This window comes from Phasianus colchicus, chromosome 10 (genome assembly GCF_987193195.1).
Source record: "Phasianus colchicus chromosome 10, bPhaCol1.hap1.1, whole genome shotgun sequence".
NCBI classification, from domain to species: Eukaryota; Metazoa; Chordata; class Aves; order Galliformes; family Phasianidae; genus Phasianus; species Phasianus colchicus.
In genome coordinates, this window is record NC_143445.1 from 24718007 (window position 1) to 24745865 (window position 27859).

The 27859-nt window shown below is 40.5% G+C and overlaps 2 long non-coding RNA genes across 15 annotated transcripts in view; one reads left to right on the forward strand and one right to left on the reverse strand.

Moving 5' to 3' along the window:
- The window catches only part of LOC116243418 (uncharacterized), a 326478-nt gene that overhangs the window by 156131 nt on the left and 142488 nt on the right, over positions 1–27859 (forward strand). The window lies entirely within an intron of this gene.
- LOC149916679 (uncharacterized) lies at positions 13482–16028 on the reverse strand. The gene is made up of 3 exons (XR_016469489.1): positions 15968–16028; positions 15800–15887; positions 13482–13554 (listed from the first exon to the last, which is right to left on the reverse strand). It is a non-coding gene; the product is annotated as an uncharacterized LOC149916679 (long non-coding RNA).

Sequence of the window (27859 nt, forward strand, 5' to 3'; positions counted from 1 at the left end):
TTGTAGCTTGTTCATCAGAGGTGGTTCTGCATTGGGGCAGCCAGAGCACTATTCCACTCAGATAATTGAGATAATTAAATCACAGGGAGATAATTTTATCTTCATTTAAATTCCCTGCATCACTCGCAGATCTTAATTTAACAACACATGGAAATGAAAGATTTTTTTTTTACTTGAGTTATCTGTGATGATTTAAGGAATAAGAAACATTTCAGAATTCATTCTTCATTTACTTTTGCATAATGTGGATATTCTCACAAAGGCTGGCAGTAGAAAATCTGATGCACAGGGGCACTGTGCTCTAGACTTGTATGTTTCTCAACAGTCAGGCCTAAAAGGCCAAGCTCAGTTTGCTCAAGGATGTAGCTGACTCGCAACTGATTCTTGCACAGGAGTCTGACAGCAACTGCTTTTTGCATTTTGAATTAATACAGATTCATTTTTTGTGTGCATCTTCTAATGCACGGCGACTTTTCGTATTATTTAGGTATCCTATCACATTATAAAAAGCTGAAAAAGAAGTGAAGATAAGTGGGGGGTGTTCAGACAGTGACACATCAGCATCATTAGATGTCTTATAATTTAAATCTATACACTGATTATGGTAAGACTGGGAATTTTATGCACAAATGTGAATCTTATGCAACAGAATGCATTTTGTAATTAACTGAATGGACAATTTTGTCACTATGTGCAATTTCTGCTAAAAATAAATAAATCCATTTTGTAACTAAATGCATTTATTTAGAAACAAGGGACGTCTGTCTGATTGGGAGGGAGTGGGTGTTTTGAGAAAGAGGTGGTTTGTGAGTCAGAACTCCTTAGATCTATTCTTGGTGCTGCTTCTGATTCATGATTGGTTGGATCCCAATCCAGTGGAAATTGGGCCAAACTTTCTATGACCTAAAACAGGTCGCATCAAAGTAAAAGTCATGTATTAGGCAAAGAGTTTTTTAACCTGTCTTGCTTTCTAAAACACCAGAATTCTGAAGGGAGGACTATGAAGTACTTTTTCTCCAGTTCCTTGCCTTTGAATGTTTGATACAAGACATTGTGTTTCCCTTGGTCATTTTTCTCTCCTATTCTTTAATCAACACATTCTTTCCTAAAAACTGGAACACTAAGCATCCTATGAGTATCAACACGAATTTATGTATAGATAGCATCGTCAGAACTTTTTTTTTTTTTTTTTTTTTTCAGAGAGCAACTCTGAAGCTGATGTCCATTTTTGCTTTGAATTCTGATTACTTTTCATTTTTAATCATTGTTGAGGCTCTTTAGCCAGCCAAAAGATTCCATGAATAGTGAGTGGAGGTAATAATTCTGTATACACATACGCTCTCTTACTCACTTTGACTATAGCCATATTCACTGCCTTTCGTTTAGGATCGCAGAATACAAAAGAGCTTCTCCAGGCTATCAAATCCAGTCCCTAGTGTTCACTGGAAATAATACAGTTAAATAACTGCTAAGAAAATTCAGTCTATTATCCCAGTCCCCAGTAGGTTTCCCATACCAAAATTCTGACCTGTGGTGAAAACCCACAGCCAGAACTATGCTCTGTGACAGCAGAAGAGCAAAAATTTGAGGTGTTGCTAATGCCCAAGTTCCTTGCAAAAGGGGAGAATAAAGCATTAAAAGGACATTTCATATGAAGCACTTATTTGGTAAATTTACATTTCTTTGGGTGCTCTGCGTAGAGTTGAAAAGATGTAATATAATTAATTACAGGGAAATCCTATTTCCGGAATACACTAAGAGCCTGTCCCTCAGCAGAAATCCAGGACTGAGCATTTACCTTCTCAAAAATACTTCCAGTGAGTGGGGGAGGGTAGTTTACTGTGGCATACATCCTATTATTGCAGATTGGGTTTTCTGACTCTGTGTGTTTTTCAATTTATACTCAACAATATGGAAGCAAGTCTCAAAGGGCACCATGTTCTTGTTGCATGTATAGCATAATGCTACTAAATGCTAGAATAACTGAAATCAATAGAATGTATAAATAGATATCTCCTTTACCCATCTGCACAGCTACAATGTGTTTAATGTATTAATTAAAACTTTCAGCGACAAGAAAAATGAAGCTTGAACACTAATCTGAAAACATTCTTTTTTAACATGTCAGGAGTGTACTGTACAAAACAGCTTCCTTAACAACTTAATAAGTAAGTGAGAAATGTTGCTGCAGGTAGTGGATCTTCAGTGATAACAGCTATTGCAAATGATTGATTTTTAAAGAAAGACTTCGTTTAAATCTGTTAACTTGTGAAGACTTTTACTTGTTGCTGAGTAAAGAGTAAGGATCTTGTGCCTACTCTTGGTTCAGGGAGAAAGAGGAAAGGTTAGAACTACTTTTAACTTCAGCACAGAGTTAGGCGTCTGTTCTCCCAAGGATGGTAGATCTTATTCAGAGATGATAGCTGCTCACACCAGAGATCTTGTCTGTCGTGAAATAAACTTCAGGAAGATCAGCTTGTTTCACATGTCTACAACTCCTTGGAGAATTAATTTGAGATACAGAATGCAAATGCATTATTAGCTTTTGGGATTTTCCTGCATGGTTATGGAGCTCCAGCAATGTATACTATGTATTTTTTTAGCTGGCAACCTTTTTTCTTAACAGATTTTCAAAGATAAGACTACTTCCAATTGCAAGTCCCATTCCTGGAGCTAATTTTTTTGGCTGAGAACCTCCAATGAGGACATTAAAAGGCCATAAGTGGCATATCATACTATTGAAATAGGCAATGCAAAATGTATATGAACTGTTAGGACAGGGCTGGACTGTAGGAGTTAGATCTATCTTCCATCCCAATCCCGGGGTTGGGAATCCCAGGATAAAAAAAACAGTAATGAGGTGCCCCTACTTCTGTGACGCAGAGGCGGAGATAAGCCCAGCAGCCTGCTCTGATTTTCACCCTGTAATGCAAAACAACAATCCCTGGAGGGAAATAATTTCAAAGGTCCCCATACATTGTAGAGAAATCATAATACTGACAAGTTGGGAACTAATTGAGGGCACAGGGCAAGAGAGAAAACCCCACTCTTTGAAATCCCACTATTTCATTATTTCCCTGTAAATGAACATGATTTCATACTACTGTTGTACTGGTGTTTTATTTTACATGAATTACTCAAATGGTATTGCACATCATAACTGAACTCTCAAGTTTCAGGTTGTCAGTATCTGGACAGTCCATTTTCAACACAAACTTGGTTGTGACAGTGACAAGTTAAAGCTGCATGTTTCTTATCAGGAACAGTCAGGACTGTCAGATCGTGTACAGAGAAATTACATATTTCTGAAAAATAAGGAAATCTCAAAACAAAACCCCCGAGTATAAGGGATTGTTGTCTGTTGTGTGTTTTTTATTGTTGTGAGTTGTCAAAAAAACAAAAACAAACAAAAAAAACCCAACAACCAACAATAAACCACAAATGTTTTCTACAAACACAAGGGCTATGATCTTCTTTAAAAAATAATGAGCTGAGGTTCTCATGTAACTGGATAACTGGAGGATCGGGGGATTTGTGAGGATCTCTAAACAACACGAGGCAGCAATCAGTACAAAAGATGAGGCAATTCTGGTACTGTATATGGGTTAATAAGGTTTGATCTACTGCTGCTTTTGATATATTGCCACTTTAGTGGGACTTTGCTCAGCACTTCTAGACACTTAAGTGGTGGTTAACAACAAATAACTATGAATTTTCATATCCATCAACAGGCTGTAAAGGAAATGAACTGAAATTGATGCAAACAAGAAGCAGAGCACTATGTTTAACTATTTCCATGTTACTTAAACCTTTAGTAAGGTTAATCGCTTGCCTATGGTAATAATCCTATAAAGATGGTTTATGTGAAATACTAAATAGCTGGTGATATTTCTTCTTTCCTCATACAATTTTTTAAAATAATATTTTGTTTAGTTACTGGAATAATTGTGGTTTTAATTTGCAGGATAAACATTTCTTACAGCTAGCTTGTTTTTTGGGCACAGTATGTTAAGCTTATGCAAACTGATCTGGCTTCCAGCAAAGCCAGTCCTTTTACTTTGTGAAGATTTTCAGCTGAAGCCAAGAGAAGAAATCAATGTAGTCCCTGTACCCGTCCCACTGTTCAGATCCAGAGGTGCACCTGAATGTATTAAAAATTCTTTTTTGGGTTGGAACGTCTTATGAAAAATGGATATAGTGGAGATTGTGTGTATGGTTGGGGGATGGTGGAGCTAAGCAAAAGTGTTCATTTAAAAAAGGTACTTTAATTGAAACTAAGCGAGCTAAAGAGGAAAATTATGTATCCAAACAAACTTCGTAGCCTATAAAGATGTGGGTACATAAAGCATGCAAGCCCATTGCTTATTAGATTATTTCAGGCCTTCACAAGCTGTTTGCTTACTCCAATAGCAACTTGTTGATAATGGGAAGCCTTTTGTGAGAAATGGCCTGAAAAACAATGGAAAGCGTCAGATTTAGTAAAGTGTCTAAGGAAAGTCTTAAAATGACACCCACACTACGAAGGGAAGACCAAATTTGCTTTTTCTGAAGGGAATTTGTGTTTGTCAGGAAGGGCTCCTGGCGGCTTTGTTTCCAGGCCTTGATGTGTGACCAGGAGCCTCCAGGCCTCCCATCACCCCTGGCCTTGTTCTGCCACCGTGCTGCCCACCCATACCGGCACTGCAGGGGGAAGGGTTTCAGAGGAGCTGGAATCAAAAGCGGAGGGAGGAAAAAAAGTGCTTTTCAGGGTCTGATGTGTGGGAATCAAATGAGAGGCCTAGCTCAAATCCGGTCGCCAGGCAACCATAGTGATATGCCGAGGGAATATCATTAAAGTTGGAAACTAAGCGGTCGCTGTGAATTAGCAAACCTGACCGCCGTGCGGACGATGTGCCGGAGCCACCTCAGCTCCCGAGCTCCATTTCTGCACGTAGAGAGGGGGAAAAAGCAGCTGATTTGTGGAGTTTTTCATAGAAAAGACAATGGCTGTCCAGACATGGAGTTGGTAGTGAAATATGGTAACTGCCAGGCCTGCAGCTGGCCCTCTGACACAAGATTAATAAGTTGCCGTTTCCTAGCCGACCACAACCTAGTGGGAACTATCCAGCGTTTTTCCATGAATTGTGGGTAACAGCCTTCCCGCAAGCTGGCCTACTTTACTGCTCTGTTTTTTGCAGCTCGCCTAAAGTGCAGCAAACATCTGCGGCTGCAGCGAGGTCACTGGAGATGGTGCCCAGCGGCTGCCACCTGGCCCGGCCCAGCTCCATGCACACAACCGGGGGCTCGCTTCAAAGCACGGCACCTTCCATCAGGGAGGAGGCCCTGGTCCTGGGTTAAACGCTTCAGAAAGTTTTGCTGAGGCTGTGGCGGGGAGGGGGTGGCGGAGGACCGGGTTCGGAAATGACAATGTGACAAGAGAGCGGGAGCGAACCTATTGAATTAGATTTACGCTGTGCTGAATATTATCATCGAAACGAACAAGCAAAGCTTATCTGCTCTTTCCTTCTTGAAAGGTTGAATGAAATTGAATTGCCAACCTCTGTATTTTACCACCGTTTGGCTGCAGTGGCTCAGAGGCATACATGATCGCTTAAAAGGAAGCCAGGTTGAGTTAAACTGCAGAGCGTATGTATACGTTTCTGACAGCAACATCTCAAACACAGTGTGACATGGCATAACATTTAGAGGTAATTTGATTACAGGCACTGTGTAATGCAAATCAGACTTTCCCAAACATGTTAATTTTTTATCACAATAGCTCACCAATGTAGTCAAGTTTGCTTTATTACAAGGTATTTTTGAGCTACATTTTTTGTTATTTTAAGGCATTGTAGTATAATTCTGTGCATTTGCACGCAGATTATAAAGAGCTGAAAGATGACAGAATTTACTGGCTTCTGCCTTTCCAAGTTTATTTTTAAATGATGATATAATGAAAACCTTTTTTTTAGTAGATGTAGAAGAGAATTGTTTGAATGTTTCTTTATGTACAGAAATTCAGAAAGAAGTTACAGTTCACATTACAGATGAATCTGTTCAGAAAGAAAAGACGTGCATTTGTAAATTTTTTTTTTATTTTTCTATGGGTAATTTATCCATTCAGAAACACATGAAGCTGACTTGCAATTAATTTTTGATATTCTGTTGGTAGGTATGTAGGGTCTGTCACAATACCTCTGCATTCTCTGAATGTAAAAGTATGCTTTCTGTTTCTGGATTCTCTTGTGTCATTCCGTACAATATTAGTGAAAGAGGCTCTTTCTTGTCTCAGTTTCCTCAGTTTTATATTATATGTTCACATTCACAAATGAAAGAGATCACAAAGAAGCGAAGTTTGATAATACCCGTCCAGGGAGAACACTCTTCTGAGCTTCTGGGGAGGAGTATTATTCTGATGATTCAGAGCTAATGAAACTAAGTGGTGGGAGAGTCGTGCTGGTAGAGTCTATCCACCAAGCTGGGGCACAGCATAACCCCTCATATCTCCAGTGGATGTTGGACACCATTGGTGGGTGGTTGCCATCAGTGTGCTATGTAATTGGCACTGGAAATCTACCTAATTTGAGGCAGCATTGAAGTGTCTTACTTGGTGAGATAGAAGAAGCTGATGAGAAGTAGAGAGATGGTCTGTTGTGGTTAGGTGAAATTTGATCAATCCATTGAGTGCCAAATGCAAACCTGGGTTTGAAGTGAAAGAGAGCTGAGCACCAACAGAGAGAAGCCCAGATGATGAGAACCCTAGGTGTGAATATGTAGTCATCTGCCTTTCTTTGCTAAAAAGGCAAGGTCTGGAGAAAGAATTGGTATATTATCTTGAATATGTTGGTAGCATAGCTGGAAAAAATGTTCAAGCAGCAACCAGCCATGGTTATTACTTCCCAGTATACATGCCAAGGGCTCCTTTTTAACATGTGTGAATGTGTAAATAAAGGAAATATCCCCCAGTCAGTATAAAAGAGGAACCCAAAACATAAACACAAGTGAAAGTTTATGTGTGGTAAACATTTCCTGCACATCAGCTGATCTACCACGACCTTAAATGCATGCTTTTAACTCATGAAGAATGCAAAGTAATTCATGTTGGCTTAGCCTTATGGTTTGAGTAAAAGAGAGGAATTAACTAATTCCAGTTACCTGAGCTGCTAACTTAGAGCACATGCACAGACAGTTGCCATGAATCAGATGCCACGCAATAACCTCTTTGCATGTGAACATTCCAAGTTTATATGAACTGATCCCTCTCAGTCATAATGAGAGTGTATAAGTTGCCTTTGGCTCTGCAGCCACAGAAACATTCCTGCTGGTTGCTGCTTCCATGCCTTTTTGGGTCAGTATAGCTTTTGCTTTTTCTCTGGTTCTTCATTTAATCTCCAGCACTTTCAAAACACTCACATTTCTGTTGTGCGATTTGCCTGGAGTGAGGAGAGAAGCTTAACAACATGGGTCCCTTGTATTTATAAGAGCATTCCTCTCACAATCTCTGCCTGTCACAGACACGAGGATTAAGCATGACTCTGTTTCCAATATGCATTTTTCTCATATATACCAGTGATTCTGGACCCTGCAGATGCTTTGAAAGCAGGTTTTCCAAGAATCTGAATATTGTAACTTTATGGTTACAGAAATTCTCCTGTTCTGACAATTAAGACTTGGCCTCTGTTTTGTGTTCTGAATTGTTTGGAACTACCGGGTTTTAGGCAATTTAATGGTGAAATCAAGTAAGGAAATATTAATTTACAATTATAGCAATAGTACTTCATCTCTACTGTGCTGTGCATCTACTTTTGATCAATTTTGTTATCTAAGAGAAAATACTTTTCTGATCCAATTTAGCATTGCTGTATGTGTTCTTTTCCTAAAGCCTCTCTGTTCAGTTTTATGGCATATCTTCATCCTTACTGCTCCTTGACATAGTTGGTTATTAGTACAGTAGAAGCACTGCAAAGTGTTTTCCACTGGCCTCTGCAGCTTTTCTGGTTCTACTGGTTCCTGTAGTCAGCTGGACTCTCTGTGTGAGGAAGGTCTCATCTGACTTACTGTGGTCCTCTTGAACAGCACACCTCAAATTGGGCTAAGAAGAAAACTACAGCCTCTATTCCCTCTCAGTGCCAGCCCTTCAGGTGTGAGGGCAGGGCTGGCTGTGCAGAGGAGGAAGCAGCTTGCCCCAATTACGAGATTTCCAATTACTGCAGCGTTAACTTGAACCAATTTTGTAGCTGCATGGCAGCCACTTGCTGCACAGCTTTAAAAATCCACAATCAGCTTGCGTCTCTGCCTGCCTACACTGCAAAGGTAGAGGAAAGGGTGAGATGCAGAAAGCCCAGTGGTTCTTGATGTTAATGAGAAGCTAGTGTGATCTCCTGTGAGTGTTCTTCAATAAGTGATGAATGAGACCTGTAAGCACAAGAGCATGTCTTCTTGTTACCCGTATGTACCTTTCTTGATATCAGATGTCTGTTTTACTTCTCCTTCCATTTTAACCCAGGACTATGATTGTGAATTGAATGCTCTTTATTTTTTTAATAGTGTTATAGAATTGAGTATCTGGAAAAGTAAAGTAGCCTGGTGAAGAAACATCGTTCTCCTGTAATCCTGAACTGATGGCGTTCATTTGGGTGATTTGAATTTACACTCTTTCTGTCTCTTAAAGAATCATACTGCTGCTTTAGATGCTGTCTTTACACTGTAGGATGGTCAGTGTGCCACTTTATGAACTGTATGAAATAATATGTACACCTGATTAGATACTTTCTGATAGACAGTAAGTATCCATTGGCTTTTGTTAAGTCTGAGAGTTTCCTGTGTTCAGCATAGGAAATCAGGTGCAAAGTGTCGAAATCTCCTGGCTGCAATAACATTGCCACAGTTTTCTGTGGCACTAGAGCCTACAGCTATCTAGTCTGGAACTGGGAAGTTCAACAGATGTATTTTGTTCAGATTTTCAAGCACACCATGTAAAAACTTAATAGATTAGGGAGAAAAAGGGGGGGGGGAGGGGGGGAAAGGCTAAAGCTGTTATCAGCAGCCCAAGTTCTCACTTTGATAGAAGTGTGTCCATTCTGTTAAAGCTAACTTCTGAGACAAAGAGAGTAGATATTAGGCAAAAGAATGATGTTGAACTGGCTTAATTTTCACCTATGTAGCATGTTTTGTTTTGTTTAGTTTTAATTAAAACAAAATGAAGCACTAGATCAAGTATATCAAGAGTGTATGGTACTAGAGAAGAAGTATACTGGGCTTCACAGGCAGTTTAATGGTCGCCCAGTTGTGAAGAGTTACTCCGTGATTAGCTTGACATTTTCCTCCTGCAAGTGTTACGGCAAATGACTAATTCCCTATACTCTTGCTTTCCTTGGCCACCCCTGCAGTATGCCTTGGGCCAGCCAGTTTGCTCTGTAAGTAGATGTGATTTAACCCTTATGGTTCTCTTTCTTCTTGGCTGTCAGCTGGTGGCAAAGTGCCAACTGCTAACAACCATAATGACTGAGCAGCTGGGTCTCCATGTATAGTGTCTTCAAAATTACTCAAATTTTGGCTCTTTCATTGCAATATGTTGATCTCTTCCTACTTGACTGAGGTGCTGGCAAAAGTGAGATGAGTACTCTCGGGGAATAGCCAGCGCTGAAGTTTTATACTTTTCAGAGGAAAATATCACATACTAGAGCTACTAAGCAAGGTAACTGCTGAAGAGACCTTTCTTACTAATTCCTGAATATTTGAGCAATATTCTTTAAATATGCACTATGAAAGTTTGAAAGGATTTCTTCTAGTTATTACTCTCTTCTATGTTTTTCCCCTAAGGAATGGTAAAGTTCCCAAACTCTGTCTTGCATAAACTGGGACTAAATACTGTCTGCTGGATTCTAGTATATCATCATCAAGGGAAAAGAAATACATAGCTGCCTTTGAGGTAATATTTAGGCATCATAGAGTTGGTAACAAACTGGAGACAGAAATAATGGTGTAAAACGTTGCATTATGCATGTAAAATCACAATTGGAAATCTGTTATTGACTCAGTAGTAAAGGAGTGAGGCTACTTTTATGGAACTAAGGAATGTAACAAGGTAGCCTGCACAACTTTCCATAAGCAAGAAAAGAAATCCTTTATGTTTCATTTAATTTTAGGCAAGGAAGTGGTTTTTCTGTCAGCACCACTTGTAACAGTATAATGAAACTGAATCATTTTAAACAAACCCTCAAATAGGCTTTACTTTGTGTTAGGATTATGCAACTGAGAGAAAATAGTAACTTCTTAACAAAAAGGAAGCAATATGTGACATTTTGTCTGTCAGCACTGGAGAAGTGGAATACACAAGCTTATTTAAAATTATTATTGCATTTTTACTTCACAAAGTGATATAATAATAAAGGAAAAATAAATGGCTTGTGAAATATAATGAATCAAAATCATAAACAGCAAGGGGATATTATGGAATCAATAAGAAAGAATATGTGCAAGTGAATTGTAATGAACAATAAATCTTGATACTGAATTCCTGTAAATTATTCTTGCTACAGTGGTAGTGGACACTGAGGAATAAAGACCAAAATCACTAAGCATATGACATTACTAATATGCAAATTGGAAAGGATCAGGCCCTGTACGAAGATGTGTAGTTCTTTTCCAGTTCCGAAGGATTAGCAGTGCTAAATTTAAGCAGCATAGATGAATTTAAAAAAAACACTCAGTGTTAGCACTTCTGCTGACCTAAATGAGAGAAGAGCTTGGGCAGCATTGGACTTTAGCAAATCTTACTACTTTCTGTGTACATGTTTGCAAATCCTTAACCACGTGCTAAATCAGCCCTTCCAATTTTAAAAATGATTAATGGCTCATTTAATGGACCAGACCGAAAATCCTTTGAAATCTGTGAGGAGAATCCTGATGATTTCAGAAAGGTATAGGGATCAGTTTCAGAATCGATTTTGCTTTGGAAAAGCTTGGATATTTTGTCCAAAAAAAAAAAAGAAAAAAAAAAATCAGGCAAAGGGGAAATAGAACTGAGATTGCTGGGTACTGGTTATGCTTTTTTACCTTTGGAACATTCAGTGTGAAATTTCCATTGCCTTGAAATTTAAAGTAACAGAGATTTGTCTGAGATATAGCTACAGTTTGGATTTGACATTGTTTCACTTCACATAGCCTTTATAATTTATTTCACTATTGCTGATATTCTCAAGGGATGTGCAGTCTTAGAGATAAATTCTGTCAGGTAGATATAGTCGATGCTAAACTAGAAGCCAACTTCAGGAAAAGCATTCTTCAGGTAGCCTGGGGTCACGGTGGTGTAAGTCAGTGCAACGCAGCTGGCTATAACTTGATCTCTTTTCCTGCTTCTTTTGAGTTTTATTGTGCTAGGTTGTGATGTGGGAAGGGGGAGGAGAGAGCAGGCAAAAACCCTTCCTTGAAGTGTTTGGTAACACGGCCTGCAGCCATCACCCTCTCTGCCGGGTGAGTCCCAGGCCTGCCCTTGGAATGATACAAGCAAACCTGTTGTTGTACTCTGTTTTGCTGCCTCTGAAATTTGATATCGAGTTGGATAAGATCCAGTTTCACCTAATCCTGCAGGTAAACGGTAATGCTACTTCAGTGAACTTTGCAAAACTCCATGGATAGGAGCAGGGACAGTCAAAAACCTCTCTCTCTGATCTCTGTAACTAAAGAAATTCTAGCAGAGCCTTGCAGCAGGCTTGGTACTCCTTGGCTCGCTCAGCAAGGAGAGATGCTTAATATTGACCAGATGCATTTGTGTGTTGTTGCCATGTGTCTGTGCAACTTCCTCGGAAGAGAGACCTGTTTTTGTTGTGTTTGAGTATTTTTCAGTTAGTAACCTCATAGTACTCTTAAGAAAAGGCAGTAATTCAATAGAAAAATAGATCAATGCATCCTGAAGATACCATGTCCTATGTGAAGGCTGGCTTTTCATTAGTGCTGTGGTGGAGCTCAGTACTGTTAACAAAGCAAAATATGCCCATGATATTTACTTAGTGTGATTGGCAACTCAGTGATGGAATAATTCATAGGCACTAACAAGGCTTTGGCTGAGCTGTGCTCGCCTTTTTAAAGGTAAACAGGGCTGTTGTTTTGGGGTTCAGGACTGGCCTTTCTGAAGGCTCAAGGCTTGCAGTGTCCCTTTGAGTGTGCGACAATGAGAGCCTGGCCTCTTCCTGATAGGCCCTGTGCTGCACCTCTGTTAGGAAACACAGCTCATAGATCCACCAAAAAGCTCACTGTGCCTGGAAATATCAGACAATGGCAAATGGAATTAAAAGAATCTGACGTATTTTTACTGTAGCAGCATCTTTTTCCTTGCTTAAATATATTTTTCTGTCTCTCATCAGCAGATTCCTTGATGATCTTTTCAGAAACAGAGAAGTTGCAAAAAAAACAAATATATATTCGTATATATAGGGGGCAAAGGTGGTTGTTTTTTTTTTTTTCCTTTCTACATTTAAAAAAACTCCAAATTTACAACACAAAATGTCAGTCAGGAGTCTAAAGCACTGCTGGCAGAGCTAAGAATGTGGTCTGATAAAAGAAGCGAGTTGTCTTTGACTATCCACTTGAACATGCAGACCTAGTTGCAAGCCCAAACTAGAATTCTTGCCCAAATTTTGGGAGTGTTTGGATTCTGCTTTTTGGTTTGATCTTGTATTTACACAAGAATTAGTAACTAAATTTGTATCTACATCTGTCTTTTCACATGAAATTATTGGATTGCTTGAAGCTACAGTTTTGATCTTGTAGCTAGCTGGGATTGTGAAGTATAGAACTTGTACGTGATAGGTAGTGGTTAGGTTTCTTATTGCAGCAAAATACATGCCCAGCTGTGTGCTCAGTTGCTGGGACTGAGATCTTCATTTTGAGAAGCAGGCCCATGCAAAGGCGCTTTACTCAGTTTTCATCCTGTACTTGTCTCAGGTAAAACTCCAAATCCCCTTACATCTATTAATGTTTGGTTGTTGGCTTCAAGATGGCTCAGGTTTTTCCTGTCTGGTATTCCCATGTTGCCCAAGCAGGTGCTCGTGTGGAAAAGGAGGCAAAGGCTCCCTTTCATGTTTTGTATTCTGTGCAGTTCAAGGCGTGTTCTCAGCCTGGATTAAGCGAGTTACAAACTGTTGTACAATGAAGAATGTTTGTAGTACCAGGTCTGTCCCTCACATGTCCTCCTTTCCATCTCCAGCAACCCTTTGCAACATGAGGCTGGGTGCCAAGGAACATACACCAGTTGGATCAGACAGGGAATCCTGTAGCAATAGCAGTAGTAGAGCAATTATGGTAAGCCTTTAACTAGCTACACAGTGAACATTTTACATTCCCAAATCTGTCTGCCATCATGCAAAATAATCTGTTTATGTTAGTGAAGACATTGCATTCTGCTCACTCATTCCTTCCCAGGCTTGTCTGCACAGGGCTAGGTTTCCATAACCCATAATAAGGAAAAGATACAATTGCCAAAACCATTGAACTTGACTTCTTTTTTATTATCTTTTGTTTTTGTTTTAGTGTCATCCCAGTTGCACTTCACAGCCAAAGGGTCTGTTGTTGCTCCTGTAATGAAGAGGTAAAGTGGGAGGTATCAAGTTTAGTAATTGTCCTGTAGGCACAAGCTACCCTCTCAGTTGCTGGACTGTCTTCCAAGTTAATACATCTGCCCGTGAAGTCATTTTCCGCTGCTGCTGTTTTGCCTATGGGCAACTTTTGTTGATGTCCACTGCTTTCTGGTGCAGGAGGTTCCTGAGTCAGAAAAGTCTCCACTGGTTTAAATGAGACCGTTTTAGTAGCCTCCCATTCTATCTTATGATGCCTTTCAGCAGGTCAGTTGTAATCATTTCAATAAACTGATTTTTAAATTTAGCAATAACATTTCACTAACAAAGGACCTATAGAATTTCAAGCACAGTACTAGAATTCAGGGTCCCTGCTTAGTGGGACTTAATGATTGCTCTAACTGCAATTATAAATGGCTGAAATTCTTGTCTGGTTAAAGTGTTGGACTGAGCCCTAAGTGAGGTAGCAAGTTTCAAGAGCTTTCAGAAGTAACGTTTAGAGGGTAGGTGTGTGGATGAAGCATTGGCTTCAAGAAAAAAACAAGTTTTGCTTCCTGATAATTTTCTGTGATAACAAATGCACTGCTTGCTGTCTCCTCTGTGAAGTACGGTAATGAACGCGTGAGTAACTCTAAGGCAGTGACTGGCTCCACTGAAGGGTTAAATTTTTGCGCATTGTTAAGTTCTCTCTATGCGATTGCCATTCCGGAGCCCAAACCCGCATTCCTCAGCAGCCAAATTTCCCCTGGAAGTCAGTGGGAAGTTTTCAGGTGCATAGCAATGGACTACAAAGCAGAGAGTTTCTGGAGAAACAGGGGACCCACCATTTTCTAACTGAATACTAGTCACCTTAAAAGTGACCTCCGTGCTCTCTCTCAGCCAGAAGCATAGAAAGAAAGCCTTCATTTGTTTTTATCCTCTGTCACTGAGCTGAACAAGCATTGCATACCCATCAAAGAAAACACTTATTTTTTTTCAATCTGAACATGAAACATGTACAGCTTTTTGTGCCTTCCTTTCAGTGGGATGCTTGTTTATTTTAATAAATGCAGTTAGGCCATCATAGCATGATGTTGCAAGTGACATTTCTGGGGAAAAGCATTATTCCCTTATATTTCCTTCCTTCTTTCCTCCCTTGTGATTTCCAGTTTTTTCTCTTCCCCTAACCTCAATTGGGCAGGGTGCCTGTGAACAGCACAGAATACAAGGAAAGGAAGCAGCCCAAGTGTAAGTTCCTTTGCCTTATGCCCCATATTATTCCTTATTTGTTGTGCTAATTCAGCGGTGTAATTCCCAAATACAGCCTCCTTGAATTGTTTTGGTGAGAACTGCTAACTCAGTGCCGACTATTTATAACAAGCTCTACAGTCTAAAGAGCCAGAATCATTTGGTATGAGGGCTCCGTGCACTGTTTAATGATAAGGCCGATTACTGAAGTCTCAATAATATGAAAAAAATATATATATCCTTTCTGCAATGTGATTAAATTTTTTTTCTCAAGCCATAAGGCTGCCCGGGCAGTGTGCAAGTTAAACAACCAGGCCACTTGTCCTTTGTCCTTGGGGCCTTTTGGTGATGATGTGGTAGTGCCCTCTAGTGAAAAATCGTGACAAGTATTTTACAGAGCACAAGGCAGGACTTTGTTCCAGTTTCTGACAGTTCTTTCTTTTGGACTCTATTTTGGGACAAAACTGATTTATGTCTAAATATTTCCAAAGCCAGCAGCTAGTGAAGGCATTACACTAGAAAAGCTAATACCTGTTTCCATACTTTTCAGAATCAGTGGGTGTTTTGTCACCTTTCAACTACTGTCTTAGCAAATGAGCCGTGGTTAAACATTTCAAAGAAGCAGAATTTTTATTTTTGCTCTGATGCATTAGTTGTGCCAGCAGGGCTTTGCATGGATGAAGCCTTACAAAGTTTACAGTTGAAGGCTCTGCCTGATTCCCAGGAAATGTGGTACCCGCACACTCATTAGACTTCCACAGGAGCAGGATTGGGTTCACTGAATAGTCATACAGTATTAAAAGACAAACAGCCAGCATGAAGTGTTACCAAAACTTTTAGCTTCCTCTGCTCAGGAAAGAGGAGAATTAAAACAAACAAACACACAAACACACACACACACACACACACGCACGCACACACAAAAAACAAAAACAAAAACAAAAAAAACCCACTCCCCAGAAAACCCAAAGTTGCATTCTGGTTGTAGAAAATTTTCAGAACACACACAAGATACACACCTTTGTTGCTCTTGAAGAATATTTTCTCTGTGGTCTCCTTCCCACATGTCTTATTGTTTCCTTATGGTCATAACAGTAACATTTCTGGCTATGATCAAACCAGTGCTCAGACACTCAGTAGCTTTTTGATATTTTCCATAGCAATTAAATGGGGGAACTGTTGTTTACCTGTTTTGTAGCTCTTGGTTTTGTGCCTGCTGTAGTGTATGCTATGGATTTCTACATGCAGTGTGATGTGATTAGATCTACCATTGTGACCACCATTGTGACCCTGTGGTCAGAGCAGTGCTGTTACTGTAAATGGGAGTGAACTAGCACCACTAGAGCCAAATGTGCTTGGCACTGTACGAACATGAAAAAAGGCAGAACCTGTCAAGTCTGTGTCAGAATTTGTTTCATTTAAATAATCAAACTTTCTGCATCATAAACAAACAAAAAGGCATCATGCTAACTGATGCATTAAAGAGGTCAGATTCTGTATTCCTTCTGTGATGGGGAGGGGGGCAAAAGAGGAAGTGATGCTATTGACCTATATAAGTGCTATTCAAAGTGAGCAAAAGTTAGCCTAAGAAAAGCTGAAATGTTCTGCGTGATCCTCTTCACATGAAAAGGTCAGGAGGTGGGGAGAGAAAATCAGGAGAAAAAGATGTGATTAAAATGAGGTTTTATTTTTGTTTCAGGTTAGGGGTGTGGGAGCTGATTGAACATTTTAGACATGAGAGCAGAGTAAGAGACATATCCCTCAGTGCCAGGGTTATCCAGGTAACCCAAAGACCCTTTTTATTTAAAAAGCTATCGCTTGTGATCTTTTCCAAAGAGGGAATCAATAAATGTCCACCAAAGTTGCTCTTTTGGTCGAAATGATAAATGAACATCGAAGTGCTATAAATTGGTAGCAACAGTGTAGTTATCCTGGAATTCAGTAAGAAAGCCAATAAGAGCAAAGCAATGCTGATTTCTCGCCAACTTCGCAGTCATTGCTGACGTTCCCAGAAATGACTAAAATATTTGGTATGGAACTTCTAAAATTGTTTTTCTTTGCTTTGTGTTTCCTTTGAACTAAATTTTAAAAAAAAACAACGAAGTCCTCTGGTTCTCTCAGTGTCTAGCTGATATCTCCAATGGCCATTGCCAGGTTCACCAACATACAGCACCTGCCATCAGCCCTGGTCCCGCCTGCACTGCAGGCTGTCTGTCACACAGAAGCAGGCACCTTCCCATGCTCAGCCAGTTCTGCTGAGGCTCAGACTCTGCTCCTCAGCTAGAGTTAGGAATGGACTGTGGCTCCATGAAACTCAAGGCCTGTGCCACCAGCAAATCCAGCAAAGGCAAGGGAATGTGCCTTGTTTTCCTATGTGAAATGAAATAAGTGCAAACTTGTATGTTTCCTTGGGTATAATTCCTGTGGGTTGCAATACCTTAGCTGACTTCTGCTGAAAACATACTGATTTTTATACTGAGGTTGAAGACCCCAAAATGACATAAGTTGCTCTTTATTCCTTTACTCTTTGAACTTATTTTAAAAGCAATCTGTATTTCCAGCCAGGCTTTCATTTAAAATAACCCTCTCATTCAAAACCTCACCTGTAATTTTATCCCAGTGGTAACTCTTACCTGCCATACTAGCCCTAGGCCCTTGTAGCACTTGACATCATCTTTTGGACGGGTTACAGAGGCTATTGAGGCAGTTGTTAGAAGCAGATTTACTCCGTAATGTGGAGCCAACCACAGAAGAAAATTAGTGCATTTATCTGTCAGCATTAGGCTAGATTATCAATCCAGTGCACTAGTCACAGGATCTGGTTTTTCTTTCTCTGGGGAAGTGAAATTGATATACTGGTAGGCAGTAAAGGTGTCAATTATAAACAGGACATTAGCATGAGAAAGTAGGTAAATGGCTAGTTTTAGGCAACCGTCCTATTTCAAGTTTAGGTATGGGCTTGAAAAGTAGATTTTCTTTCCTCATAAATGGACTTTTTAAGAAGAATGTGAAAACTCTCCTTCAAACCTGTTAGCTGTGTCTTATCTTGTCGATTCTGGAAGAAAAAAAGAAAAAGACCCCCCTAATAAGTAAATAACGTGCTAGTGAATTTGAAAATTCTGCAAAGATCAGAAGATGTTAGCAATATCCAAAGGTTTAAACAGGCAAACGTGTATATGACATTGAGTGAATAATTTACTGTAAATTATTTGCTGTGAAAATTAGCTTTCCTGCTCACACTTAGGCCATGAGCAGGTTGGCAGTTTGCAGCTTTTCCAGCCAGCAAGGCTGCAGTAGCACTCAGACATCCCTCCGGATCACTGTCCTGGTAGGTACTGAACAAATTCCCTTCTTTCAGTAGTCCTTCTAGTAGTATTCATGCAAATGCCAAACACAATACCCTTTTACTTCTCTGGGTGGCTGGTAAAGACTTTTTTCCAAGAAACAGCAAGCTGACCTTGTTTTTGTTTTTGTTTTTGCCATACCTGCAAAGCATTGTGTTACTAAGCCTAGCCAACCCATTGCTATTCCTGTTATCTACCTGCACGTAAATATGCCTCATGACAAATAAGACTGTTGCTACCCGCAATTACATTCCATTGTATATGGATGAATATGAACTGTATGAGCATGGATTTCACATAAACATGTAACAAATAATGATCTCTTGTCCCTAATAAGGGTCCCCAAGCCCTTTTTAGAGTTTTGGACAATCATATATGGGATTCGGTTTTGTTTTTGTAACCTGTGGCGGAGTGACTGCCTATAAGGGCCACCAACCAGCAATGCTGCTGAAAAGCCAGGTTACCTTGAATTGAGAGGGGCTGCAAGAGTCAGCTGCTGTTGGAAGCTACAACAGACCCTTTTACAGGCAAGTGTGCCCTGCTGCCTCCTGTGTGCTGCAGGAACCTCTTCTGCGTGCAAAGGGCTGCAGCAGAAGTAGATGTTGTCTCATCCAGGCAGGGTGGTGTTGCAGGCCTCCCTGTATTCCTGGTATGAGAGGAAGAATGCAGGATTTGCAAATGAGCATTTGTCTTTCAAAATAAATTTTAAAAAATTATCCTCTGTACCTGAAAAAAAAGTGAAGACATTTCAGGGTCTGAGTGCTGAGTGCCTAATTTCCATGGAATATCAAAGGCAGCTGAAGCCTTTGCTCCCCATGTCTTTTTTCTTTATTTAATTTCATAGGAAAGGTGAAGATTGCCCTTAAATTTCTGTCTTTTCAGTTCAGAAAGGCTCTGACAGTCGGTGCTACCATTCTGACTGAAATGTGAACCTTGAGAAATACCACTTGTTCTCAGAAATAAATATATTCTGGGAAATACTTTTCCTCTTCTGGCTTACATATTTAAGGACTTCTTTATGCAGAACATTGCAGCCCCCATCCATGTAAATTTGTTGCACAACAGTACCCCAGTGTGAGGTCAAAATTCACCTCCCAGGAATGCCTGGGTTGTGTCTGCTTTCTCCTCGAGTGATGCAACAAAAATGTATTTTTATGTCCCGTGTTCCGCTACTGTGCTGATAGAGAAGAGAGCAGAATGCAGGTGTGCTTTCAAAGGGAATGGTTGCTCTGTGTGGTCGTGTGCCCACTGCATGGGCTGCTGTGTGCTCGCCACCTGCACTCTGCCTTCCCAGCAATTAAATGAGAACTGCTGGTAAATTGCCTCTGGTGCACAGTCAGAACTTTCCACCCACTGCTGTGTGCAAGTATTGTTTTATGGGTGGATCATCATTTTCCCTCTGCCCCAGAAGGTGACTTGGGCTGTGTATGGAGAAGCGTAGATCAGTACTGCTCCATCTGGAGCTGTGATTTCTGGTTTGTTGGTCTGTTCAGTGTGCCCCAAAATTGCCACTGCTGACAGATAGAACTGACTCCCCATCTGAGGCAGATTCCTTGGCCCGCAACAACTTGCTGGCCCTGAGCAACTTGCTTCAGTGGAGGTTTTCTGCACATCCTTGTTATGCTCCTGTTATGAAGGCTCCTCCATTTCAGATATATGCCCCTGCAGAGATAAAAGCTGTTGGTACTGGGAAATAGCTGGAGGTAAACAGTGGGTCCTTGCCTGTTTCTGTTGTGATTTCTTATTTCTGTGCGAAATTCCCTCTCTCTTTTATCCCATTCCTGAGCTCAGGAGTGATCTGTGTATGTGATAGAGCAGAGGCAGAGATTCAAACTTTTACTTTCAGGGTCTCGGGGGATGTCCTTGATGTCAGAAGGATCCAACAGAACATCAAGGGCCTCTCCAGGTTCATTTCTATGCAGGGAATAGTATTTGGTGCTACCAGGGTTTTCACCTTCAGTTGGAAGGGGCAGTGGTTTGAAGGATGGGCTATCTCCGCTGTTAAAATTATCCTAGACAGATGAATTTGATGGAAAGCCATGGCAAAGGAAAGACTGCAGCTGGTAAAGAGTAACAAGATCCCCTCCTCTTGCCTAATACAACTACAGTAAAACATAGGAAGGGGAAGCTCTCTGGACTGAGCACAGTGGGCCTTGTCTGTGCAGACTGCCTGTGGGGAAATGTTTCCATCCTGTTGTCCAGGCTTTTTTGGATGATTTACTTTTGTTTTGAATGCAAGAAAGGAAACCCGATGGAAACTTGAGAAAAATCTCTTCACAGATCTTAGATTCTCTCCCTCACTCCCCTGGTGAATCTGCCCAGCGTCTTTCACTGCCCTAGCAACAAAATGATGGTTGGAAAGCAAAGAAAGCATTGTGACTGCTTCACCAGCAATAATAACCAGCCAGCAAATAGAGTTGGTCCAAACTCTTCATGTAAAATTACTGCATTTTTATTGTCCTGCATTATGCTCTTCTTAGGTAACAAATATACATATTTCACAGCATCATTAGATAGGGAGCAAAACCAGAGACATTCTGTGCTGTCTTTTCCTCAGCAGATAATTCAAGATGACTGGTGAAATCAAGAGCCCAGGGACTCTTGCTGCAGTACAGAATTGCTATGCAGTGAGTCACTGCCATCCATCGATCTGTGCCCCTCAATCTCATACAATTCTGGAAGTGTTCTTTAATTTGTTTTTACTTGTTTTTCTTCATCAGGCAGTGAAAAGCAAGCTAGATCTGTACCAGGAATAGATTCAGGGAATTCTCATCCAATTTGGCAAATTCTTTGCACACTCCCTCTTAAATGAAGCTATTTCCATTAGAAAGGACTACTTGTGTGCGTAAGCTTTGCTCAAATGTAGTACCAGCACTCATCATTTCAATCTATAAATCTGAGAAAGAAAAATTTCATGTATTTCATCTGCTAAAGCGCTATCTGGAGTTTCTGGATAGTTGGAAAATTAAGCTGAAAAACTTCAGCCTGTAGCTGCAAAATTGTCTGTTGAATGCAAAGCATAAATTGAAGAGATTGATTATAATGTGATTGCAAAGGGCAGATCTGATGACCTCGAATTTTAAGGCATGGCTGAGTTACTAAGGATAGGAAATAGCATAAAAAGTAGGCAGAGCTCTAAGATACTGATTCATCTTTATTGAGGATGTTATGAGCTTCTGTTTTATCTGCTGATGGGCCACTTGTGGTTTCAGTTTTACCACAGTCCTCTTTCAGACACTTGCAAACTTGATTGCTAGAGCTACTTGAAAACTATTCTAGGGAGTTAGCAAAAATGTCTTTCATTGTTAGGGATGGAGCGGGATCAGGCTACTAAACATTGAAGTTTCTTCTGCATCCTGCTTTCTAGTTGGGAAAAAGTAACATGGAAGATTGCATATTTATTAATGTGTTTTTCTTCCTCTCGTTCAACTTGAATTTTGTACAGCACACATGTAGGACATTGGTCTGCAGGTGCAACAGAGAGAGAAATGTGCCACAGCGGAAGAGCCCTGAGGAAGACTATCGGGAGGGAGAATATCACTTGTTCCTCTACCCCCAGTGGAGGGAATACCTTACTCTGAATTGAAATACAGGCAGTCATGCCAATGGTAGAGGCTACGATGTTTTGCTTTATGATATTACACACCAAATGTCTGTAGATACATAAATAGGATAAACGTTGACTCAAAATAGTAAACGGGTGAATTTCAGTAGTTTCCCTAGTTTTTGCAAAGTTGGTAGTCCTGGTCTTTGTGATGGATTTTGTTTTAGTAAGAGAGTCTATGAGCATTTTATCAGTGGTAAAATATAATGAAAGTGCTGATTGCAGTAAAGATGGTGAGAGCAAATTCAAGAGAAAGGAAGGAAACAGCTTCTCCCACTTGCTGTATTTTTTATTTTTTATTTTTTATTTTGCTATTTTTCTTTAGTATAGACGACAGGCAATCATTTACATGAATCTCTCCATTATAGACCAAAATAACAGTGCAGTTTTCATTAACAAAAAGACTACCTTGTTCTTCTTCGTTTGTGTTGTCAAGATACTTTAGCTGAAACATACCGTGATTTCCAACACTTACCATAGTTGTCACACTGAGAGCGAAATAATGGCTGACATTAGGAAGATTATTTCTCAGCAATAAAATTACCTTTCACAACATATTTCTATCTAAGTGGAAATGATGGAAAGTCATAGATTCTATTTTCAAATTGAGAGAGAGAAAGATGAAAATGAAATCAACAGGATTTCCTCCCAATCACACAAGCAGAGAATGCAGGCAAGCCAAAGATGCTGCCAAAAATCCAGAGGGAGGATCTTCCCAGACCTGTTTTTATTAATTGAGCCAGTTGATTGAGACAAGTAGAATTGTGTGGAATGTTTTCTGCTCAGTGTAAAATGTGGAGGTTAATTAACTGGGATCCCGATCCTGCTGCCTCTGCTGTCAGCAACACGACTCGTGGATATCATTAAGAGCCAAGACTGAGCTTTTGCTCGGATTTGCTAAGGAGTTTGTGAACTTTTTTGATGAATCTGTAGCCAGATTTGACAGAAATGGGGTCATTTTAAGGTTTTCTTTAGAAACTGTATTGTTCTGGAAATGTATGATTTCAGTCACAGTCCTGGTAAAACTTGGCTTCTCTGTACATGGAGTCAAATTTGAATGGAGCATCTGAAACTACATGAATCAAAAGAAAAACACTCATGTGATCCCTGCTGAAGTTCAACTGCCAAATTAAGACTGCCTATAAAAATGATTTTCTAGAAGATAAGTGAATGTATGTTGGCTTTATCAATTCGATTGCATCTTCTGTCAGAAGACAGACATCCAGCAAAATACTGGCTTGGGTAATATACACTGCATAACTGTAAATGGAAATAACTCAAGTGAAAGGAAAGGTTTGGTCACTCCCCGCTTGTGCCATGAGGTCAGAATCAGGCCCTCAGGCATTATTCATCCAGCCTAAGGCAAAAATGTGGTGAGTTCTTACTTTGCAGAAAATAATCTGAAGACACTCAAACAATGCTTTCTGTAAATATTTCCCCCTTGATTTTAGCCCTCCAAAGACCTATTTTTAGATCTCTATTTCCTGCCAGCCCAGCTCTGAGCCATTGTTCCCCTGCACCGTCGATGGCGAAGCAGCTGGCAGCGAATTGCGGCCGGGTTGGGAGTGCACACAAACACACTCGTCTACAAAGAGATTTTAGTTCTCATAGTGTTAACTGCCCCTTCCCTGCACTCCTCTCCCCCCGCTGCACCCCCGCCTGCCACAGGCACGACCCAGATCACATTAGAGTCCCAAAGCACAGGGAACGGTTCTCATCTATCCGTCACCAAGGAGGCAGACAGGACAAGGAAACAAGAAGTCATTTGTACCTGATGAGGAGGACACTCCTGGGAAACAAACAGATGAGCCACCACATGAATCCGAGCTATTCTCCGAGGTAAACAGAACTGCATGAGAAACACACAAATTATCAGGCGCATCATGCTTAACTCCCTCGCTCCAGGCTGCTGCGTGGACTGCAGGCCTGAAATTCTAGATTATCCCAATATCTGATTGTGAGAAAGTTAACTCTCTAAAAGCAGTCAGGGAGAGGGTGGAAATCCCAGAGCCCAGGCTGCTGGAGGGATATTGTTCACCCCACAGCCCTGGCTCACCTTCAGTTCAGCGAAGCATCTCAAATGGTCCTGGGAGGCAGCCCCATGTTGCTTTGTAGGGCATGGCCTGCAGCAGCAGCGTGGTTTGTGGTGATAGAGATTTCCCCTTCGGGCCCTGCTGCACAGGGTAGCTAGTGGCTGTGTAAGACTTTGTGGCATGTCCACACAGAGGGAGCTTCAGGGCTAGCTGAAGATTAGAGTCTGCTTAAATCCAAATGCCTCCTGAATGCGGCCAGGCCTGGTGCGTCAATCACCCTACTAAAAAGCTGTTCCAGTGTTTGACCACTCCCATGGTAAAGAAATTGAAGTAGAGAGAAATTTGGTAAGTGATTCTCTGAAATTATCCTAGGAACGTGTATGAAAGAGAGGAATTAAACCCAGATTTTTGAATCCTAGTCCAGTCATTTTAATCACGAGGTCATTCTGAAAGATATCAGAATGAGAGTTTTAATTTTGTGCTTGATATTTTTAAAAGAGAAGGCTACGAATCCCAACTGAAGAGACAAACAAGTTTAGTGGTTAAAACAAATTGGAGAAAGAAAAGACACAGTACTGTATTTGAGTTCAGAAGTCTGGCACATAGAAGGGTCTTGTGATTAAGCATGACTTTGAATGTAGGTCATTTTGGACAGCCAGGTGATTTCTGAACGCAACACTTAGCAAAAGTCCCTCTGCTCTTGGTGGATTTAGAGCCATACAACTCGGAGGAGATAAAGGCTCTAATTTTGACATTTTCTTTCTTATTTTTTTTCTCCAGTGACAAGTATTGTTCCTTTCCTTTTCTTTCTATCTTTTCCCTTTTTCCTTCTTCTTCCATTGTGAAAGTGATTATCCCCTGTGGTGAAGTGATTACAGATAACAAGTGATGCTCTTTGAGTAATATGCTAGGAATACCTTTTCACACTCATGAATTATAAGATGGATGAGTTATAGTATGTTGTCATTGTACCTTAACATTTTCACTTATGAATTCCCAGTGAATGCTCCACATTATTTCTTAATTTTGCTCTAAAGACTGAAACAGTATGGAAACATATAATTCCATTGAGAAATGCAACAATATATGTTAAAGAATTAAAAATGCTGATTCAAGAGCTAAAAATTACATTGAAGACAGATCTACAATTTTGTGCCATGATATCAACCCATAATGTTTCTGAGAATGAATAAGGACACTTTGGGCAGGTAGAGAGCCACATGCAGCTGGTTCCCTCTAGGAGTCTGCAGATGTGACTCCACTGCCTTAATTTGAATAGATTCTTGAATAACAGGGAAAAATTTGGCTTTTAATGTAAAAACAAGTGTATCAGTGACTAAACTTTCTGTATGAAGCGTGTTGTTAAGCTTCTCTTTTTTACATACTATAACATAACACGTCTTATAATTAAACTTAATGAAAGCATTTTCTATTAATTACTTCCATATTCTCTGTAGTGAACTCCTGAATGTATCCCCATGAATGTCATTGGTGTTGCTTTACTCCAGCCCAGTGAATGCCGTTTTGTGTGCATGGCTGAAACTACACATTAGTCTTCATAGTGGAAGCATTAGTGTTTTGGTGAACAGCAGCACGTACCGGTTCATTATCAGTTTAGAAGGTGAATGAAAGAGAGCTTTATGTGACAATCCTTCCAAATTTGAAAAAATGGAGGACGGAATGGCAGTTTCTGTAATTGTAGTTTGAGGGTGTCATCATAGTTACAGGAAATAAGGAATCAGTCAAAATGATAGTGGAATAGTTATTTTAGATAAAGACTTAGCACCATAAAAAAAGCAGTTGCATAAAGTTCTCTGTTCTTGCATCATCAAGAATAAATGCTCCAGAACTGACTTCTCTTAATTCCACAATCGTGTTTTAGAACCTGTTTCTGCTAGCCTGTGTGCCTCCTTGTCATGCTGTTCTACTCTTGGTGCACTTAATGGTATGATTCCCATGGATTTTTCTTTACAAATAATGCTTTCTTCAACATGTTCTCAATGAATTGGAGGTGTGTTTCTAATAGGATGGAGTATTAGTCAGTATGCATGATGGAAAGCACCACACAATAGGGGAAAAAGCTGGTTTGTTTAGTCCTCTTTCAGAGCTGTGCATCTCTCTGATGCCATCTTTCCTGTCTGAGTCAGGGTGTTGTCTCTTTTGCCTGTAAACTGTAGGGTCAAGTTGAGGTAAAACTCCGATGTGACATGAAAGGGCAGTTTAGCTATGCTGTGGGAACTTCTGTACAGCATCATTGAGAGATCCTTTTTTTCACCCCTTCAGATTTTCATTGGTGGCTTCATTAAAAATTGAGCTTCAAGCATGTTACAAAACAGAGCGGCAGGCTGCTTGAAGCTTATATCAATAATGTATCACCTCATCTATTCTGATTTCTTCCTAATGCGCCCTTTGTTACTTTTAGAACAAAAGAGAGCGCAAGCTCTGTAAAGGGGGAGAAAACCTCACTCATTGCCACGCTTTAGCTAAACAGTGTCAAACATGAAGCAGCCTATTTCCCCGCATAGAGCTTTTCAGCTAAAGGTTTCCATTCCATGAATACTAGTTTTTGTAGCAGCCAAGATGAACAGTTTCTCAAAGCTCTCATTAACCAACAAGAGACATAGCTGTATTCAAGTATCCCTCGAAAGCACTAGTCATGTCAGTAATGTGACTGACACTTGGTGTTAGCTTATGCACAAAGCCTGAGTAGTGGTCGTATTCACATGCTTGAGACTGCCAGGAAAGTGCGTGGATTAGAAGGCACAGTACTTCCCCGTGCCCCTCGAAGTACATATAGAAATACTTTCCTGTTTTAATATCCATTTCATTTCAGCCAACATAGAGACAGGCCTGACACATGGCTTGTTGCCATCAGGATAATTTGCTCTGCAGAGAAGGCAAAGGCTGTGGGGGCTTCCTTATGCAGGTTGTGTCAGCATACAGTGACTGTGCACGGGCAGGTGGAGGGCTGTGGGATTAAGGGGAGGAAGAACAATTCAGTGCTTGAGGCATGGCTGTTGATTTCCAAGGGGTAGCACTGCAGCAGTTTTGCCATAAACTCAGGCTTATTGTTGGACTTTTTGTCTGTAATATGGAATAATAGCATTTCCCCCTTTCCGTGTCCTGTTCACTGTGATCTAGTGACCTGACTAGAAACAATCAGAGGACAAAAATATTTTTTTTTATGGATTTCTTCTGATATGTCTCTGCTGCAATGCATGTTTGTGAACCTGAGCATTACAACAGACATCTCCGATCTGCAGTCTGCAGAGAATTGGAGCTCTTTGAGAAAGTTTTTCTTCATTGCTGGCTGATGTAGGAGATGTACGTTTCTTTGCAAACTGTACCAGGTTCTCTGCACACTATGAAGTCCTGCAACCAGAGAGCTCTTCATCTTAACTTGTACCAAAAGCAGGGACAGATCTAGGAAAGAAGAAATTCTTGTCTGTGGAGCAGACAGAGCAATAGCTACTAAAGTAGCTACAGGGAGTCAAAGTGGAACCATTTTATAAAGTAAATAGCAAGCAACAAAAACGGTGAAACTGACAACCCATTCCTGTAAGTAACTTACCTGGGGGTGGTATTTGTACCATAGCTTTAGGCACTGGGCTGCCTATGTTAGTCACTTTATATCTCTTTTGCAGTCAGCAAAGACTGCAAAGAAGAGGGGTTTGCTTTGGCTCACCAGACAGAGCAGGACTTGTGCCTTGATGTATTATTCTGTACCCATCTGGCACACATCGTGGCACTAGGCACTGCTGAGAAGAGCCTGGCTCTGTGTTCTTTGCATCCTCCCTTCAGGTATTTATGGACAGTGACAATATCCCTCTCCTCCAGGCTGAACTGTCCATTCATCATCTTGGTGGCCCTTCAGTGGAAAGTCTTGTACCACCGTTGTCTGTGGTGTGCATGATTGGAAGGCTGTTTTTACTTACAAGATCAGCTTCTTTCTGTAAACAAGGGTGAAACTGTGCATCCACAAATGCAGCCAATAAACCTACATGGTGCTACCTGCCAGGTCTTTACATGTTGTGTTTTCTGTACATCATTGACTTCTGCATGACTTGTATTAGTCCCATCACTATTTGGGGGGGAAAC